The sequence below is a fragment of the Chiloscyllium plagiosum genome, unplaced genomic scaffold, assembly GCF_037043375.1.
Source record: "Chiloscyllium plagiosum isolate Xiang-an unplaced genomic scaffold, Cpla_swu_hap1 HiC_scaffold_7, whole genome shotgun sequence".
NCBI classification, from domain to species: Eukaryota; Metazoa; Chordata; class Chondrichthyes; order Orectolobiformes; family Hemiscylliidae; genus Chiloscyllium; species Chiloscyllium plagiosum.
Window position 1 is genome coordinate 6,271,043 of NW_028270145.1, and position 20,088 is coordinate 6,291,130.

Below are 20,088 nucleotides of genomic sequence, written 5' to 3' on the forward strand. Positions count from 1 at the left end.
GTGTGTGTGAGATCAGACCAGTATTGTGTGTGTGTGATCAGACCAGTATTGTGTGTGTGTGTGTGTGTGTGTGATCAGACCGGTATTGTGTATGTGTGTGACCAGACCGGTGTTGTGTGTGTGTGTGTGTGTGATCAGACCAGTATTGTGTGTGTGTGTGATCAGACCGGTATTGTGTATGTGTGTGACCAGACCGGTATTGTGTGTGTGTGTGTGTGTGTGTGTGTGTGTGTGTGATCAGACCGGTATTGTGTGTGTGTGTGATCAGACCGGTATTGTGTGTTTGTGTGTGTGTGATCAGACCGGTATTGTGTGTGATCAGACCGGTATTGTGTGTGTGTGTGTGTGTGTGTGTGTGTGTGATCAGACCTGTCTTGTGTGTGTGATCAGACCAGTATTGTGTGTGTGATCAGACCGGCATTGTGTGTGTGTGATCAGACCGGTATTGTGTATGTGTGTGTGTGAGATCAGACCGGAATTGTGTGTGTGATCAGACCGGTATTGTGTGTGTGATCAGACCGGTATTGTGTGTGTGATCAGACCGGTATTGTGTGTGTGATATGACCGGAATTGTGTGTGTGTGATATGACCGGAATTGTGTGTGTGTGATATGACCGGAATTGTGTGTGTGTGATATGACCGGAATTGTGTGTGTGTGATCAGACCGGTATTGTGTGCGATCAGACCGGTATTGTGTGTGTGTGTGTGTGTGTGTGTGTGATCAGACCGGTATTGTGTGTGTGTGTGTGTGATCAGACCGGTATTGTGTGTGTGTGTGATCAGACCGGTATTGTGTGTGTGTGTGTGTGTGTGTGTGATCAGACCGGTATTGTGTGTGTGTGTGTGTGTGTGATCAGACCGGTATTGTGTGTGTGTGTGTGTGTGTGTGATCAGACCGGTATTGTGTGTGTGTGTGTGTGTGTGTGTGTGATCAGACCGGTATTGTGTGTGTGTGTGTGTGTGTGTGTGATCAGACCGGTATTGTGTGTGTGTGTGTGTGTGATCAGACCGGTATTGTGTGTGTGTGTGTGTGTGTGATCAGACCGGCATTGTGTGTGTGTGATCAGACCGGTATTGTGTATGTGTGTGTGATCAGACCGGTATTGTGTGTGTGTGATCAGACCGGTATTGTGTGTGTGATCAGACCGGTATTGTGTGTGTGATATGACCGGAATTGTGTGTGTGTGATATGACCGGAATTGTGTGTGTGTGATATGACCGGAATTGTGTGTGTGTGATATGACCGGAATTGTGTGTGTGTGATCAGACCGGTATTGTGTGTGTGTGTGTGATCAGACCGGTTTTGTGTGTGTGTGTGTGTGATCAGACCAGTATTGTGTGTGTGTGTGTGTGTGTGTGTGATCAGACCGGTATTGTGTGTGTGTGTGTGATCAGACCGGTATTGTGTGTGTGTGATCAGACCGGTATTGTGTGTGTGTGTGTGTGTGTGTGTGTGTGTGATCAGACCGGTATTGTGTATGTGTGTGACCAGACCGGTATTGTGTGTGTGTGTGTGTGATCAGACCAGTATTGTGTGTGTGTGTGTGTGTGATCAGACCGGTATTGTGTATGTGTGTGACCAGACCGGTATTGTGTGTGTGTGTGTGTGTGTGTGTGTGTGTGTGTGTGTGTGATCAGACCGGTATTGTGTGTGTGTGTGTGATCAGACCGGTATTGTGTGTTTGTGTGTGTGTGATCAGACCGGTATTGTGTGTGATCAGACCGGTATTGTGTGTGTGTGTGTGTGTGTGTGTGTGATCAGACCTGTCTTGTGTGTGATCAGACCAGTATTGTGTGTGTGATCAGACCGGCATTGTGTGTGTGTGATCAGACCGGTATTGTGTATGTGTGTGTGTGTGTGTGTGTGTGTGTGTGATCAGACCGGAATTGTGTGTGTGATCAGACCGGAATTGTGTGTGTGATCAGACCGGTATTGTGTGTGTGATCAGACCGGTATTGTGTGTGTGATCAGACCGGTATTGTGTGTGTGATCAGACCGGTATTGTGTGTGTGATATGACCGGAATTGTGTGTGTGTGATCAGACCGGAATTGTGTGTGTGTGATATGACCGGAATTGTGTGTGTGTGATATGACCGGAATTGTGTGTGTGTGATCAGACCGGTATTGTGTGTGATCAGACCGGTATTGTGTGTGTGTGTGTGTGTGATCAGACCGGTATTGTGTGTGTGTGTGTGTGTGATCAGACCGGTATTGTGTGTGTGTGTGTGATCAGACCGGTATTGTGTGTGTGTGATCAGACCGGTATTGTGTGTGTGTGTGATCAGACCGGTATTTTGTGTGTGTGTGTGTGTGTGTGATCAGACCGGTATTGTGTGTGTGTGTGTGTGTGTGTGTGATCAGACCGGTATTGTGTGTGTGTGTGTGTGTGTGTGTGATCAGACCGGTATTGTGTGTGTGTGTGTGATCAGACCGGTATTGTGTGTGTGTGTGTGTGTGATCAGACCGGCATTGTGTGTGTGTGTGATCAGACCGGTATTGTGTATGTGTGTGTGTGTGTGTGTGTGTGTGTGTGTGTGTGTGATCAGACCGGTATTGTGTGTGTGTGTGTGTGATCAGACCGGAATTGTGTGTGTGATCAGACCGGAATTGTGTGTGTGATCAGACCGGAATTGTGTGTGTGATCAGACCGGTATTGTGTGTGTGATCAGACCGGTATTGTGTGTGTGATCAGACCGGTATTGTGTGTGTGATCAGACCGGTATTGTGTGTGTGATCAGACCGGTATTGTGTGTGTGATCAGACCGGTATTGTGTGTGATCAGACCGGTATTGTGTGTGTGTGTGTGTGTGATCAGACCGGTATTGTGTGTGTGTGTGTGTGTGTGATCAGACCGGTATTGTGTGTGTGTGTGATCAGACCGGTATTGTGTGTGTGTGTGTGTGATCAGACCGGTATTGTGTGTGTGTGTGTGATCAGACCGGTATTGTGTGTTTGTGTGTGTGTGATCAGACCGGTATTGTGTGTGATCAGACCGGTATTGTGTGTGTGTGTGTGTGTGTGTGTGTGATCAGACCTGTCTTGTGTGTGATCAGACCTGTCTTGTGTGTGATCAGACCAGTATTGTGTGTGTGATCAGACCGGCATTGTGTGTGTGTGATCAGACCGGTATTGTGTATGTGTGTGTGTGTGTGTGTGTGTGATCAGACCGGTATTGTGTGTGTGATCAGACCGGTATTGTGTGTGTGATCAGACCGGTATTGTGTGTGTGATCAGACCGGTATTGTGTGTGTGATATGACCGGAATTGTGTGTGTGTGATATGACCGGAATTGTGTGTGTGTGATATGACCGGAATTGTGTGTGTGTGATCAGACCGGTATTGTGTGTGATCAGACCGGTATTGTGTGTGTGTGTGTGTGTGATCAGACCGGTATTGTGTGTGTGTGTGTGTGTGTGATCAGACCGGTATTGTGTGTGTGTGTGTGTGTGTGATCAGACCGGTATTGTGTGTGTGTGTGTGTGATCAGACCGGTATTGTGTGTGTGTGTGTGTGTGTGATCAGACCGGTATTGTGTGTGTGTGTGATCAGACCGGTATTGTGTGTGTGTGTGTGTGTGTGATCAGACCGGTATTGTGTGTGTGTGTGTGTGTGTGATCAGACCGGTATTGTGTGTGTGTGTGTGTGTGTGATCAGACCGGTATTGTGTGTGTGTGTGTGTGTGTGTGATCAGACCGGTATTGTGTGTGTGTGTGTGTGTGATCAGACCGGCATTGTGTGTGTGTGATCAGACCGGTATTGTGTATGTGTGTGTGTGTGTGTGATCAGACCGGTATTGTGTGTGTGTGTGTGTGATCAGACCGGAATTGTGTGTGTGATCAGACCGGAATTGTGTGTGTGATCAGACCGGAATTGTGTGTGTGATCAGACCGGAATTGTGTGTGTGATCAGACCGGTATTGTGTGTGTGATCAGACCGGTATTGTGTGTGTGATCAGACCGGTATTGTGTGTGATCAGACCGGTATTGTGTGTGTGTGTGTGTGTGTGTGATCAGACCGGTATTGTGTGTGTGTGTGTGTGTGTGATCAGACCGGTATTGTGTGTGTGTGTGATCAGACCGGTATTGTGTGTGTGTGTGTGAGATCAGACCGGTATTGTGTGTGTGTGATCAGACCGGAATTGTGTGTGTGTGATATGACCGGAATTGTGTGTGTGTGATCAGACCGGTATTGTGTGTGATCAGACCGGTATTGTGTGTGTGTGTGTGTGTGATCAGACCGGTATTGTGTGTGTGTGTGTGTGTGATCAGACCGGTATTGTGTGTGTGTGTGTGATCAGACCGGTATTGTGTGTGTGTGTGTGTGTGTGTGTGTGATCAGACCGGTATTGTGTGTGTGTGTGATCAGACCGGTATTGTGTGTGTGTGTGTGTGTGTGATCAGACCGGTATTGTGTGTGTGTGTGTGTGTGTGTGATCAGACCGGTATTGTGTGTGTGTGTGTGTGTGTGTGTGTGTGATCAGACCGGCATTGTGTGTGTGTGTGTGATCAGACCGGCATTGTGTGTGTGTGATCAGACCGGTATTGTGTATGTGTGTGTGTGTGTGTGTGTGATCAGACCGGTATTGTGTGTGTGTGTGTGTGATCAGACCGGAATTGTGTGTGTGATCAGACCGGAATTGTGTGTGTGATCAGACCGGAATTGTGTGTGTGATCAGACCGGAATTGTGTGTGTGATCAGACCGGTATTGTGTGTGTGATCAGACCGGTATTGTGTGTGTGATCAGACCGGTATTGTGTGTGTGATCAGACCGGTATTGTGTGTGTGTGTGTGTGTGTGATCAGACCGGTATTGTGTGTGTGTGTGATCAGACCGGTATTGTGTGTGTGTGTGTGTGTGTGATCAGACCGGTATTGTGTGTGTGTGTGTGTGTGTGATCAGACCGGTATTGTGTGTGTGTGTGTGTGTGTGTGTGTGTGATCAGACCGGTATTGTGTGTGTGTGTGTGTGTGTGTGATCAGACCGGTATTGTGTGTGTGTGTGTGTGTGTGTGTGTGTGTGATCAGACCGGCATTGTGTGTGTGTGTGTGATCAGACCGGCATTGTGTGTGTGTGATCAGACCGGTATTGTGTGTGTGTGTGTGTGATCAGACCGGAATTGTGTGTGTGATCAGACCGGAATTGTGTGTGTGATCAGACCGGAATTGTGTGTGTGATCAGACCGGAATTGTGTGTGTGATCAGACCGGTATTGTGTGTGTGATCAGACCGGTATTGTGTGTGTGATCAGACCGGTATTGTGTGTGATCAGACCGGTATTGTGTGTGTGTGATCAGACCGGTATTGTGTGTGTGTGTGTGTGTGTGATCAGACCGGTATTGTGTGTGTGTGTGATCAGACCGGTATTGGGTGTGTGTGTGTGAGATCAGACCGGTATTGTGTGTGTGTGATCAGACCGGTATTGTGTGTGTGTGGGTGTGATCAGACCGGTATTGTGTGTGTGTGTGATCAGACCGGTATTGTGTGTGTGTGATCAGACCGGTATTGTGTGTGATCAGACCGGTATTGTGTGTGTGTGTGTGTGTGTGTGTGTGTGATCAGACCGGTATTGTGTGGGTGTGTGATCAGACCGGTATTGTGTGTGTGTGTGTGTGTGTGTGTGTGTGTGATCAGACCGGTATTGTGTGGGTGTGTGATCAGACCGGTATTGTGTGTGTGTGATCAGACCGGTATTGTGTGTGTGTGTGGGTGTGTGTGTGATCAGACTGGTATTGTGTGTGTGTGTGTGTGTGTGTGATCAGACCGGTATTGTGTGTGTGTGTGTGTGTGTGTGTGTGATCAGACCGGTATTGTGTGTGTGTGTGTGTGTGTGTGTGTGTGTGATCAGACCGGTATTGTGTATGTGTGTGACCAGACCGGTATTGTGTGTGTGTGTGTGTGTGTGATCAGACCGGTATTGTGTGTGTGTGTGTGTGATCAGACCGGTATTGTGTGTTTGTGTGTGTGTGATCAGACCGGTATTGTGTGTGATCAGACCGGTATTGTGTGTGTGTGTGTGTGTGTGTGTGTGTGTGTGTGTGATCAGACCTGTCTTGTGTGTGATCAGACCTGTCTTGTGTGTGATCAGACCAGTATTGTGTGTGTGATCAGACCGGCATTGTGTGTGTGTGATCAGACCGGTATTGTGTATGTGTGTGTGTGTGTGTGATCAGACCGGAATTGTGTGTGTGATCAGACCGGAATTGTGTGTGTGATCAGACCGGTATTGTGTGTGTGATCAGACCGGTATTGTGTGTGTGATCAGACCGGTATTGTGTGTGTGATATGACCGGAATTGTGTGTGTGTGATATGACCGGAATTGTGTGTGTGTGATATGACCGGAATTGTGTGTGTGTGATATGACCGGTATTGTGTGTGACCAGACCGGTATTGTGTGTGTGTGTGTGTGTGATCAGACCGGTATTGTGTGTGTGTGTGTGTGTGTGATCAGACCGGTATTGTGTGTGTGTGTGATCAGACCGGTATTGTGTGTGTGTGTGTGTGTGATCAGACCGGTATTGTGTGTGTGTGTGATCAGACCGGTATTGTGTGTGTGTGTGTGTGATCAGACCGGTATTGTGTGTGTGTGTGTGTGTGTGATCAGACCGGTATTGTGTGTGTGTGTGTGATCAGACCGGTATTGTGTGTGTGTGTGTGTGTGTGATCAGACCGGCATTGTGTGTGTGTGATCAGACCGGTATTGTGTATGTGTGTGTGTGTGTGTGTGATCAGACCGGTATTGTGCGTGTGTGTGTGTGATCAGACCGGAATTGTGTGTGTGATCAGACCGGAATTGTGTGTGTGATCAGACCGGAATTGTGTGTGTGATCAGACCGGAATTGTGTGTGTGATCAGACCGGTATTGTGTGTGTGATCAGACCGGTATTGTGTGTGTGATCAGACCGGTATTGTGTGTGTGATCAGACCGGTATTGTGTGTGTGATCAGACCGGTATTGTGTGTGTGTGTGTGTGACCAGACCGGTAGTGTGTGTGTCTGTGATCAGACCGGTATTGTGTGTGTGTGTGTGATCAGACCGGTTTTGTGTGTGTGTGTGTGTGATCAGACCAGTATTGTGTGTGTGTGTGTGATCAGACCGGTATTGTGTGTGTGTGATCAGACCGGTATTGTGTGTTTGTGTGTGTGTGATCAGACCGGTATTGTGTGTGATCAGACCGGTATTGTGTGTGTGTGTGTGTGTGTGTGTGTGTGTGTGTGATCAGACCTGTCTTGTGTGTGTGTGTGTGTGATCAGACCAGTATTGTGTGTGTGTGTGTGTGATCAGACCGGTATTGTGTGTGTGTGATCAGACCGGTATTGTGTGTTTGTGTGTGTGTGATCAGACCGGTATTGTGTGTGATCAGACCGGTATTGTGTGTGTGTGTGTGTGTGATCAGACCTGTCTTGTGTGTGATCAGACCTGTCTTGTGTGTGATCAGACCAGTATTGTGTGTGTGATCAGACCAGTATTGTGTGTGTGATCAGACCGGCATTGTGTGTGTGATCAGACCGGCATTGTGTGTGTGTGATCAGACCGGTATTGTGTATGTGTGTGTGTGTGTGATCAGACCGGTATTGTGTGTGTGTGTGTGTGTGTGTGATCAGACCGGAATTGTGTGTGTGATCAGACCGGAATTGTGTGTGTGATCAGACCGGAATTGTGTGTGTGATCAGACCGGTATTGTGTGTGATCAGACCGGTATTGTGTGTGTGTGTGTGTGTGTGTGATCAGACCGGTATTGTGTGTGTGTGTGTGTGTGATCAGACCGGTATTGTGTGTGTGTGTGTGTGATCAGACCGGTATTGTGTGTGTGTGTGTGTGTGTGATCAGACCGATATTGTGTGTGTGTGTGTGTGATCAGACCGGTATTGTGTGTGTGTGTGTGTGATCAGACCGGTATTGTGTGTGTGTGATCAGACCGGTATTGTGTGTGTGTGTGTGTGTGTGATCAGACCGGTATTGTGTGTGGGTGTGATCAGACCAGTATTGTGTGTGTGTGTGATCAGACCGGTATTGTGTGTGATCAGACCGGTATTGTTTGTGATCAGACCGGTATTGTGTGTGTGTGATCAGACCGGTATTGTGTGTGTGTGTGTGATCAGACCGGTATTGTGTGTGTGTGTGTGTGTGTGTGTGTGTGTGTGTGAGATCAGACCGGTATTGTGTGTGTGTGTGATCAGACCGGTATTGTGTGTGTGTGTGATCAGACCGGTATTGTGTGTGTGTGTGTGATCAGACCGGTATTGTTTGTGTGTGTGTGTGTGTGATCAGACCGGTATTGTGTGTGTGTGTGTGTGTGTGACCCGACCGGTATTGTGTGTGTGTGTGATCAGACCGGTATTGTGTGTGTGTGTGTGATCCGACCGGTATTGTGTGTGTGTGTGTGTGTGTGTGTGTGATCAGACCGGTATTGTGTGTGTGTGTGTGTGATCAGACCGGTATTGTGTGTGTGTGTGTGTGTGATCAGACCGGTATTGTGTGTGTGTGTGTGATCAGACCGGTATTGTGTGTGTGTGTGTGATCAGACCGGTATTGTGTGTGTGTGTGTGTGTGTGATCAGACCGGTATTGTGTGTGTGTGTGATCAGACCGGTATTGTGTGTGTGTGTGTGTGTGTGTGATCAGACCGGTATTGTGTGTGGGTGTGATCAGACCAGTATTGTGTGTGTGTCGGTGTGATCAGACCAATATTGTGTGTGTGTGTGTGTGTGATCAGACCGGAATTGTGTGTGTGTGTGTGTGATCAGACCGGAATTGTGTGTGTGTGTGGGTGTGTGTGTGATCAGACCGGTATTGTGTGGGTGTGTGTGTGATCAGACCGGTATTGTGTGTGTGTGTGATCAGACCGGTATTGTGTGTGTGTGTGTGTGTGTGTGTGATCAGACTGGTATTGTGTGTGTGTGTGTGTGTGTGTGATCAGACCGGTATTGTGTGTGTGTGATCAGACCGGTATTGTGTGTGTGTGTGATCAGACCGGTATTGTGTGTGTGTGTGTGTGATCAGACCGGTATTGTGTGGGTGTGTGATCAGACCGGTATTGTGTGTGTGTGATCAGACCGGTATTGTGTGTGTTCGTGTGTGTGTGATCAGACCGGTATTGTGTGTGTGTGTGGGTGTGTGTGTGATCAGACCGGTATTGTGTGTGTGTGTGTGGGTGTGTGTGTGATCAGACCGGTATTGTGTGTGTGTGTGTGTGTGTGTGAGCAGACCGGTATTGTGTGTGTGTGTGTGTGTGATCAGACCGGTATTGTGTGTGTGTGATCAGACCGGTATTGTGTGTGTGTGTGTGTGATCAGACCGGTATTGTGTGTGTGTGTGTGTGTGTGATCAGACCGGTATTGTTTGTGTGTGTGTGTGATCAGACCGGTATTGTGTGTGTGTGTGTGTGTGTCCAGACTGGTATTGTGTGTGTGTGTGTGACCAGACCGGTAGTGTGTGTGTGTGTGTGTGTGATCAGACCGGTTTTGTGTGTGTGTGTGTGTGATCAGATCAGTATTGTGTGTGTGTGTGTGTGATCAGACCGGTATTGTGTGTGTGTGATCAGACCGGTATTGTGTGTTTGTGTGTGTGTGATCAGACCGGTATTGTGTGTGATCAGACCGGTATTGTGTGTGTGTGTGTGTGTGTGTGTGTGTGATCAGACCTGTCTTGTGTGTGATCAGACCTGTCTTGTGTGTGATCAGACCTGTCTTGTGTGTGATCAGACCAGTATTGTGTGTGTGATCAGACCAGTATTGTGTGTGTGATCAGACCGGCATTGTGTGTGTGTGTGTGATCCGACCGGTATTGTGTATGTGTGTGTGTGTGATCAGACCGGTATTGTGTGTGTGTGTGTGTGTGTGATCAGACCGGAATTGTGTGTGTGATCAGACCGGAATTGTGTGTGTGATCAGACCGGTTTTGTGTGTGTGTGTGTGTGATCAGACCGGTATTGTGTGTGTGTGTGTGTGTGTGTGTGTGTGTGTGTGATCAGACCGGTATTGTGTGTGTGTGTGTGTGACCAGACCGGTATTGTGTGTGTGGGTGTGTGTGTGTGTGACCAGACCGGTATTCTGTGTGTGTGACCAGACCGGTATTGTGTGTGTGTGTGTGTGTGATCAGACCGGTATTGTGTGTGTGTGTGTGATCAGACCGGTATTGTGTGTGTGTGTGTGATCAGACCGGTATTGTGTGTGTGTGTGTGTGTGATCAGACCGGTATTGTGTGTGTGTGTGTAATCAGACCGGTATTGTGTGTATGTGTGTGTGACCAGACCGGTATTGTGTGTGTGTGGGTGTGTGATCAGACCGGTATTGTGTGTGTGTGTGTGATCAGACCGGTATTGTGTGTGTGTGTGATCAGACCGGTATTGTGTGTGTGTGTGTGTGAGCAGACCGGTATTGTGTGTGTGTGTGTGAGCAGACCGGTATTGTGTGTGTGTGTGTGATCAGACCGGTATTGTGTGTGTGCGATCAGACCGGTATTGTGTGTGTGTGTGTGATCAGACCGGTATTGTGTGTGTGTGTGTGTGTGTGTGTGTGTGTGATCAGACCGGTATTGTGTGTGTGTGTGTGTGTGACCAGACCGGTATTGTGTGTGTGGGTGTGTGTGTGTGTGACCAGACCGGTATTGTGTGTGTGTGTGTGTGATCAGACCGGTATTGTGTGTGTGTGTGTGTGATCAGACCGGTATTGTGTGTGTGTGTGTGTGATCAGACCGGTATTGTGTGTGTGTGTGTGTGATCAGACCGGTATTGTGTGTGTGTGTGTGTGACCAGACCGGTATTGTGTGTGTGTGGGTGTGTGATCAGACCGGTATTGTGTGTGTGTGTGTGATCCGACCGGTATTGTGTGTGTGTGTGTGATCAGACCGGTATTGTGTGTGTGTGTGTGTGTGTGAGCAGACCGGTATTGTGTGTGTGTGTGTGATCAGACCGGTATTGTGTGTGTGTGATCAGACCGGTATTGTGTGTGTGTGTGTGATCAGACCGGTATTGTGTGTGTGTGTGTGATCAGACCGGTATTGTGTGTGTGTGATCAGACCGGTATTGTGTGTGTGTGTGTGTGTGATCAGACCGGTATTGTGTGTGTGTGTGATCAGACCGGTATTGTGTGTGTGTGTGATCCGACCGGTATTGTGTGTGTGTGTGATCAGACCGGTATTGTGTGTGTGTGATCAGACCGGTATTGTGTGTGTGTGTGTGTGTGTGATCCGACCGGTATTGTGTGTGTGTGTGTGTGATCAGACCGGTATTGTGTGTGTGTGTGTGTGTGTGATCAGACCGGTATTGTGTGTGTGTGTGTGATCCGACCGGTATTGTGTGTGTGTGATCAGACCGGTATTGTGTGTGTGTGATCAGACCGGTATTGTGTGTGTGTGATCAGACCGGTATTGTGTGTGTGTGTGGGTGTGATCAGACCAGTATTGTGTGTGTGTGTGTGTGTGATCAGACCGGTATTGTGTGTGTGTGTGTGTGTGTGTGTGTGTGATCAGACCGGTATTGTGTGTGTGTGTGTGATCAGACCGGTATTGTGTGTGTGTGTGATCAGACCGGTATTGTGTGTGTGTGTGTGATCAGACCGGTATTGTGTGTGTGTGTGTGATCAGACCGGTATTGTGTGTGTGTGTGTGTGTGTGATCAGACCGGTATTGTGTGTGTGTGTGTGATCAGACCGGTATTGTGTGTGTGTGTGTGTGTGATCAGACCGGTATTGTGTGTGTGTGATCAGACCGGTATTGTGTGTGTGTGTGTGATCAGACCGGTATTGTGTGTGTGTGATCAGACCGGTATTGTGTGTGTGTGTGATCAGACCGGAATTGTGTGTGTGTGTGTGTGTGTGTGTGTGATCAGACCGGTATTGTGTGTGTGTGATCAGACCGGAATTGTGTGTGTGTGTGTGTGTGTGTGTGTGATCAGACCGGTATTGTGTGTGTGTGTTTGTGTGATCAGACCGGTATTGTGTGTGTGTGATCAGACCGGTATTGTGTCTGTGTGTGTGTGTGATCAGACCGGTATTGTGTGTGTGTGTGTGTGATCAGACCGGTAGTGTGTCTGTGTGTGTGTGTGATCAGACCGGTATTGTGTGTGTGTGTGTGTGATCAGACCGGTATTGTGTGTGTGTGTGTGTGATCAGACCGGAATTGTGTGTGTGTGTGTGTGATCAGACCGGTATTGTGTGTGTGTGTGTGTGTGTGATCAGACCGGTATTGTGTGTGTGTGTGTGTGTGTGATCAGACCGGTATTGTGTGTGTGTGTGTGTGTGTGTGTGTGATCAGACCGGTATTGTGTGTGTGTGTGTGTGTGATCAGACCGGTATTGTGTGTGTGTGTGTGAGCAGACCGGTATTGTGTGTGTGTGTGTGATCAGACCGGTATTGTGTGTGTGTGATCAGACCGGTATTGTGTGTGTGTGTGTGATCAGACCGGTATTGTGTGTGTGTGTGTGTGTGATCAGACCGGTATTGTGTGTGTGTGTGTGTGTGATCAGACCGGTATTGTGTGTGTGTGTGTGTGTGATCAGACCGGTATTGTGTGTGTGTGTGTGTGATCAGACCGGTATTGTGTGTGTGTGTGTGTGATCAGACCGGTATTGTGTGTGTGTGTGTGTGACCAGACCGGTATTGTGTGTGTGTGGGTGTGTGATCAGACCGGTATTGTGTGTGTGTGTGTGATCCGACCGGTATTGTGTGTGTGTGTGTGATCAGACCGGTATTGTGTGTGTGTGATCAGACCGGTATTGTGTGTGTGTGATCAGACCGGTATTGTGTGTGTGTGTGTGATCAGACCGGTATTGTGTGTGTGTGTGATCAGACCGGTATTGTGTGTGTGTGTGTGTGTGATCAGACCGGTATTGTGTGTGTGTGATCAGACCGGTATTGTGTGTGTGTGTGTGTGATCAGACCGGTATTGTGTGTGTGTGTGTGATCAGACCGGTATTGTGTGTGTGTGTGATCCGACCGGTATTGTGTGTGTGTGTGATCAGACCGGTATTGTGTGTGTGTGATCAGACCGGTATTGTGTGTGTGTGTGTGTGTGTGTGATCCGACCGGTATTGTGTGTGTGTGTGTGTGATCAGACCGGTATTGTGTGTGTGTGTGTGTGTGTGTGATCAGACCGGTATTGTGTGTGTGTGTGTGATCCGACCGGTATTGTGTGTGTGTGATCAGACCGGTATTGTGTGTGTGTGATCAGACCGGTATTGTGTGTGTGTGATCAGACCGGTATTGTGTGTGTGTGTGGGTGTGATCAGACCAGTATTGTGTGTGTGTGTGTGTGTGATCAGACCGGTATTGTGTGTGTGTGTGTGTGATCAGACCGGTATTGTGTGTGTGTGTGTGATCAGACCGGTATTGTGTGTGTGTGTGATCAGACCGGTATTGTGTGTGTGTGTGTGATCAGACCGGTATTGTGTGTGTGTGTGTGATCAGACCGGTATTGTGTGTGTGTGTGTGATCAGACCGGTATTGTGTGTGTGTGTGTGATCAGACCGGTATTGTGTGTGTGTGTGTGTGATCAGACCGGTATTGTGTGTGTGTGTGTGTGTGTGATCAGACCGGTATTGTGTGTGTGTGTGTGGTCAGACCGGTATTGTGTGTGTGTGATCAGACCGGTATTGTGTGTGTGTGATCAGACCGGAATTGTGTGTGTGTGTGTGATCAGACCGGTATTGTGTGTGTGTGATCAGACCGGAATTGTGTGTGTGTGTGTGTGTGTGTGTGTGTGTGTGATCAGACCGGTATTGTGTGTGTGTGGTCAGACCGGTATTGTGTGTGTGTGATCAGACCGGTATTGTGTGTGTGTGATCAGACCGGAATTGTGTGTGTGTGTGTGATCAGACCGGTATTGTGTGTGTGTGATCAGACCGGAATTGTGTGTGTGTGTGTGTGTGTGTGTGTGTGTGTGTGATCAGACCGGTATTGTGTGTGTGTGTTTGTGTGATCAGACCGGTATTGTGTGTGTGTGTGTGTGATCAGACCGGTATTGTGTGTGTGTGTGTGTGTGATCAGACCGGTATTGTGTGTGTGTGTGTGTGATCAGACCGGTATTGTGTGTGTGTGTGTGTGATCAGACCGGTATTGTGTGTGTGTGTGTGTGTGTGATCAGACCGGTATTGTGTGTGTGTGTGTGTGTGATCAGACCGGTATTGTGTGTGTGTGATCAGACCGGAATTGTGTGTGTGTGTGGGTGTGATCAGACCGGTATTGTGTGTGTGTGTGATCAGACCAGTATTGTGTGTGTGTGTGTGTGATCAGACCGGAATTGTGTGTGTGTGTGATCAGACCGGAATTGTGTGTGTGTGTGGGTGTGATCAGACCGGTATTGTGTGTGTGTGTGATCAGACCGGAATTGTGTGTGGGTGTGATCAGACCGGTATTGTGTGTGTGTGTGGGTGTGATCAGACCGGTATTGTGTGTGTGTGTGATCAGACCGGAATTGTGTGTGTGTGTGGGTGTGATCAGACCGGTATTGTGTGTGTGTGTGATCAGACCGGAATTGTGTGTGTGTGTGGGTGTGATCAGACCGGTATTGTGTGTGTGTGTGTGTGTGATCAGACCGGTATTGTGTGTGTGTGTGTGTGATCAGACCGGTATTGTGTGTGTGTGTGTGTGATCAGACCGGTATTGTGTGTGTGTGTGTGATCAGACCGGTATTGTGTGTGTGTGATCAGACCGGTATTGTGTGTGTGTGATCAGACCGGAATTGTGTGTGTGTGTGGGTGTGATCAGACCGGTATTGTGTGTGTGTGTGATCAGACCAGTATTGTGTGTGTGTGTGTGTGATCAGACCGGAATTGTGTGTGTGTGTGATCAGACCGGAATTGTGTGTGTGTGTGGGTGTGATCAGACCGGTATTGTGTGTGTGTGTGATCAGACCGGAATTGTGTGTGGGTGTGATCAGACCGGTATTGTGTGTGTGTGTGATCAGACCAGTATTGTGTGTGTGTGTGATCAGACCGGAATTGTGTGTGTGTGTGGGTGTGATCAGACCGGTATTGTGTGTGTGTGTGATCAGACCGGAATTGTGTGTGTGTGTGGGTGTGATCAGACCGGTATTGTGTGTGTGTGTGATCAGACCGGAATTGTGTGTGTGTGTGGGTGTGATCAGACCGGTATTGTGTGTGTGTGTGTGTGTGATCAGACCGGTATTGTGTGTGTGTGTGTGGGTGTGATCAGACCGGTATTGTGTGTGTGTGTGTGGGTGTGATCAGACCGGTATTGTGTGTGTGTGTGATCAGACCGGTATTGTGTGTGGGTGTGATCAGACCGGTATTGTGTGTGGGTGTGATCAGACCGGTATTGTGTGTGTGTGTGATCAGACCGGTATTGTGTGTGTGTGTGATCAGACCGGTATTGTGTGTGGGTGTGATCAGACCGGTATTGTGTGTGTGTGTGATCAGACCGGTATTGTGTGTGTGTGTGATCAGACCGGTATTGTGTGTGGGTGTGATCAGACCGGTATTGTGTGTGTGGGTGTGATCAGACCGGTATTGTGTGTGTGTGATCAGACCGGTATTGTGTGTGTGTGATCAGACCGGTAAACGGCTGACTCGGCCGTTGGCGTTTTGAAATGTAGGTTGAGTGGCGCGAGCGCAGTGCTGCGCGCGGGACGTGTGTGTGAGTGAGTGCGTGCGCGCGCATAGTGTTGGCCCAGCCCCGCGCGGCCCCGTCCCGCCCTCCGCGCTCCCTGTGTTGGTACCGAGCGGAGAGGATGCACACGGCACTCGAGTGAGGTATTTAAACACCCATTTGTTTCCCTTCTCACCGCCCCAGTCGTCGAGCGTTTAAAGCACGAGGGTGTGCTGCTCAGTGGTGTAGAGGAGCGCCGAGCTGATTTCGTTGAATATAATTCCCTTTTGTTGAAATCTTTGCATTGAACGGGATCGTTGGGGAGAGGAAAGAAAAAGGGGGTGGGTGGGTGGGAGGGAGGGAGAGAAGGAGACGGGTCTCGCTGCGCTCGAGCCTGGCTCGGTGTCACGTGTCGCGGTTTTTGCCGCGGTTGGGTATTTTATGTGGAGAGTAAAATGTGATTCATGGCAATAATGGCGGGGCGACCGCCTGATCTGGGGCCTAATAACAACGAGAGATTATGACGAGCACATGTCTCTGTATGTTTTCGGGAGGGAGTGAGTGAGTGAGTGAGGATGGGGGATACCGGCGATCGCTGTGCCCCCGGAGTGCGGCGGGAACCTCGCGCTAACCGCGTGTCCGGTTTATTGCTGCAGCTTTGGAGATGCGCTCACGCCTTCTCAACGCGGCGCAGCTCCCTCGCTGCCTTGTTCACTTCATCTAAGGCCGTGCTGTCTTTTTATTTTCCGATTTTTTTTTTCTCTACCCTTTTTTTTTGAAAAAAAAAATCGTATTTTATCCTCTCCCCGCGTGACTATAGAACAGTATGTTATTTTCTGTGATCGGTCTGGCCCCCTTTTTCCTCTTTGGATGCGTGACTTCCCTCTGATCCCAATTCCTTATTTTCGCCGGTTGGCTCCCAACAACAGGATTAAATGGTAAACCAGCTCGAGGTTTACTGCGGCTGCAAGTGTTGACCGTGAAGGGCGACTGGCACGTTAAAAACGTCGTAATTTTAAAAGCCCATAATTAACATTTTCGAATGTGGAGCTGTCAGTCACTTGCAGATGTTTTTTTTTGGTTTAATGCATTTTCTATTTTTCTGAAATGACTTTTCTCATTCCAGTAATGATCGTTTTAATGTAATAAAATTGTAGTGCAATCATTTTTTTTAACGCAAAGCAACATTTGACGAAAATCTAGCAGTGTTTATCAACTGTAGTTTTAAAATTTTTAGGTGTTTTCGTTGTATGTATTTTTCAAACTAGTATTTTCACTTAAGTGCCCATATGTAATTGTATGATGCAATTCATGCGGAGTTTAGTACACTGATTTCCTAATGGTTTAAATAAAAATGCACAAGCAGCTTTCTAAAAGTGGTAAATAAAGTCTACACCTGACTGGCATAATCATCAGCATGTCTGGCAGTGTGGAAATTAATCTTTGAAACTGACGTCCTATATATTGATGCTTTTGTCTTAAACCGTGCTTACTTTGGAGGAAGAAGGCTCAGTTGATCTGTTATTGGGAAATGGACGATGTGGGAAAAGCTGGCTTAATCATAACGTCAGCTGTTTTGATGCCAGTGGTGATAACTGCCATTGAATTACTGTTAGTCAGAATCCCAATAATTTTAGTTGCTGGATTTTACAATGAACCTTAAGACTTCAAATTGGTGGCATAGCAACCAATCTCTTAATGTCAATCCAGTGTAAGGTCCAGCTAGTAATATAAATGTGTTCTATGACTTAGCTGTAGCTGTCAGTATTTTTGAGTCTACAACGCATGATTATTTCAGCCTAACTGGTTTAGACCAGTGTTTGTGTTGCACGCTTCTGCTTTGTTCAACACTACCAAAATCTTCTAGTCCCTTCTCTCATTTAAACGGAAGTGATTAAATTTGTCTGCTCTTTTACCAGTATGTGGTCAATATATATGTAGTTTTGCCACACTTTTTGGACAAAAAAACCTTTCAAGTTATCTTTTGGATTTATTGATGTGACCCTACATTTGAACACTATGTAGTAACATTCTTGTCCATTATATTGAAAAGAATTGATACCTAAGTTATCTCATGATTTTTAAAAATATTTCTGAATTATTGTTTGAGATTAGATAGCAAGGTTTGTTGCAATTTCTCAAATTTCACAGGCAGGTTGCTAATTTTGGAATATTTCTAAAATAAGTCAAGAAAATAAAAGTTCAATTTTTATTGTGTATATAAATTTCATTTTGATATTTTTACATCTAGATCAAAGGTTTGTGTCCGCAAACCAGATTAGGTGTGATTCTGCATGTGCTTGCGCTGGCTGCATCTTTTACAGAAAAGTATCTTTTATTTTGGAACCAAGTGAAACAAGTTTAATTCATCATGGTGTCATTTTGGGGGAGGAGCCATTTCTATAATTGAATTTTATCATAACTGGAGTAAAGTACTTTGGTGTGTGAATCAAGCTGATGTTGATACTATTGCAAAATACACTGCCCTATTTTTTGCTATTCTATTGCTGAAATGGTTTTCAAAGAATTCACATTGCCATAATACTAGCTTCCAAATTTGCATCCATTAGTGCTAATTAAGTGCAGCACTGAAATGCTGAATTGAGGATGTGGATTTATAATTGAAGTGCTTTTGTGAACCTGTCATTCTGCAATTACAACCCCACATTAATAGGATTCTTAATGAGGAAAGTGACATATATAGCATAGGCAATAATCTAATCCATTGATGCAACAATGAAAAGAATGAAAATGACAACCCTGAAACTGGAGTTAATTCACTAATGTCGCAAGTGTGGTGCTGGAAAAGCACAGCAGGTCAGGCAGCATCCGAGGAGCAGGAAAATTGACATCTCTGGCATAAGCCCTTCGTCGGGACTTATTTAGAGCTTATACAGGGCTGGACTAATTAATGTTAAATGCTAATAGAGTCATTGAGTCAAACAGCATAGAAACAAGAGCCTTCAGTCCAACTAGACCATGCTGACCACGGTCCTGTACTAAACCAGTCCCAACTGCTCATATTACTCCAAACTGTTCCTATTTAGGTACTTAATCAAATGGTCTTTAAATGTCACTACCTGCATCAATCACTTCTGGCCGTTCCTTCCACACACAAACCACACTATCTGTTTCCATTTTAAAATGCAACACCTAGAGTCATAAAGATGTACTGCAAGGATATTTTTAAAATTGAGAGCATGCAGAAAAGATGTACAAGGATTTTATGGTGTCTGGATGGTTTTCCCTGGGCTGTAGGAAATGGAGGGGTGACCTTTCGAACTTTGTGGAATTAAGAATGCCATTGAAAAAGTGAATAACTAGAGTCTTTTCCCTAGAGTCATAGAGATGTACAGCATAGAAACAGACCAGCAGTCCAACTCGTCCAGGCCGACCAGATATCTCAACCCATCTGGTCGCACCTGCCAGCACTCACCCCATATCACTCCAAACCCTTCCTATTCATATACCCATCCAGATGCCTTTTAAATATTGCAATTGTAGTAGTTTCCTCCACTTCCCCAGGCAGCTCATTCCATACATGAAAAAGTTGCCCCTTAGGTCCTTTTTATATCTTTCCCCTCTCACCCTAAACCTGTGGCCTCTAGTTCTGGATTCCCCCAGTCCAGGGAAGAGACTTTGTCTATTTATCCTATCCATGACCCTCATGATTTTATGAACCTCAATTATCTGAATATCAGATTATCTGAAGGGGATCTCGAGGTCCCGATTAAAAACATTACATCAAAGACATGTTTTCAACACCGATCATGTCTTTTGTTTACAGTGATTAAACAGGCATCTTCTCCAAATGCTGGAAGAGCACAACAGTTCAGGCAACATCCGAGGAGCAGTAAAATCGATGTTTCGGGCAAAAGCCCTTCATCAGGAATACAGGCAGAGAGCCTGAAGGGTGGAGAGATAAGTGAGAGGAGGGTGGGGGTGGGGAGAAAGTAGCATAGAGTACAATAGGTGAGTGGGGGAGGGGATGGAGTGGATAGGTGGAAAAGAAGATAGGACAAGTCAAGGGGACAGTGCTGAGCTGGAAGTTTGGAACTGGGGTGAGGTGGGTGAAGGGGAAAAGAGGAAACTGTTGAAGTCCACATTGATGCCCTGGGGTTGAAGTGTTCCGAGGCGAAGATGAGGCGTTCTTCCTCCAGGCTTCTGGTGGTGAGGGAGCGGCGGTGAAGGAGGCCCAGGACCTCCATGTACTTGGCAGAGTGAAAGGGGGAGTTGAAATGTTGGGCCACAGGGCGGTGTGGTTGATTAGTGACTGCCTACTTCCCCCCCCCCAATACTTTCCCTGGAGTTCTACACAGGGGAGTACCCTAAACCCCTTTTCCCAGATAATCTCTCCAATATTGTCTGTACAAGACAAAGATGGAGCCTGTTAAAAAGTTGTAGTAAAAAGTTTGTATATGTGTGTGAGTGCGTGCATGCACACGCTATTTGGAGACTGCTGCTGCTTTTTTGGGGAGACAATGTTGGTGTTGATGTCCAGTCTGGCTGCCCCCGGGGAGGGGGGCAGTATTGAACAGGGGCTGGG

The 20,088-nt window shown here is 47.2% G+C and overlaps 1 protein-coding gene and 1 long non-coding RNA gene across 6 annotated transcripts in view; one reads left to right on the plus strand and one right to left on the minus strand.

The window, feature by feature from the left end:
- The window catches only part of LOC148149547 (uncharacterized), an 86,131-nt gene extending 70,328 nt beyond the window's left edge, over positions 1-15,803 (minus strand). The window contains exon 1 of the long non-coding RNA XR_015757582.1: positions 15,739-15,803. This is a non-coding gene — a long non-coding RNA (uncharacterized LOC148149547). The remainder of the gene's footprint in view (positions 1-15,738) is intronic.
- Positions 15,641-20,088, plus strand: part of slc39a10 (solute carrier family 39 member 10) — a 62,897-nt gene continuing 58,449 nt past the window's right edge. For all 5 annotated transcript variants that reach the window (XR_015757580.1, XR_015757581.1, XM_043692894.2 and 2 more), the window contains exon 1: positions 15,641-15,706. The gene's annotated coding sequence lies outside the window, so the exon portion shown is untranslated. The remainder of the gene's footprint in view (positions 15,707-20,088) is intronic.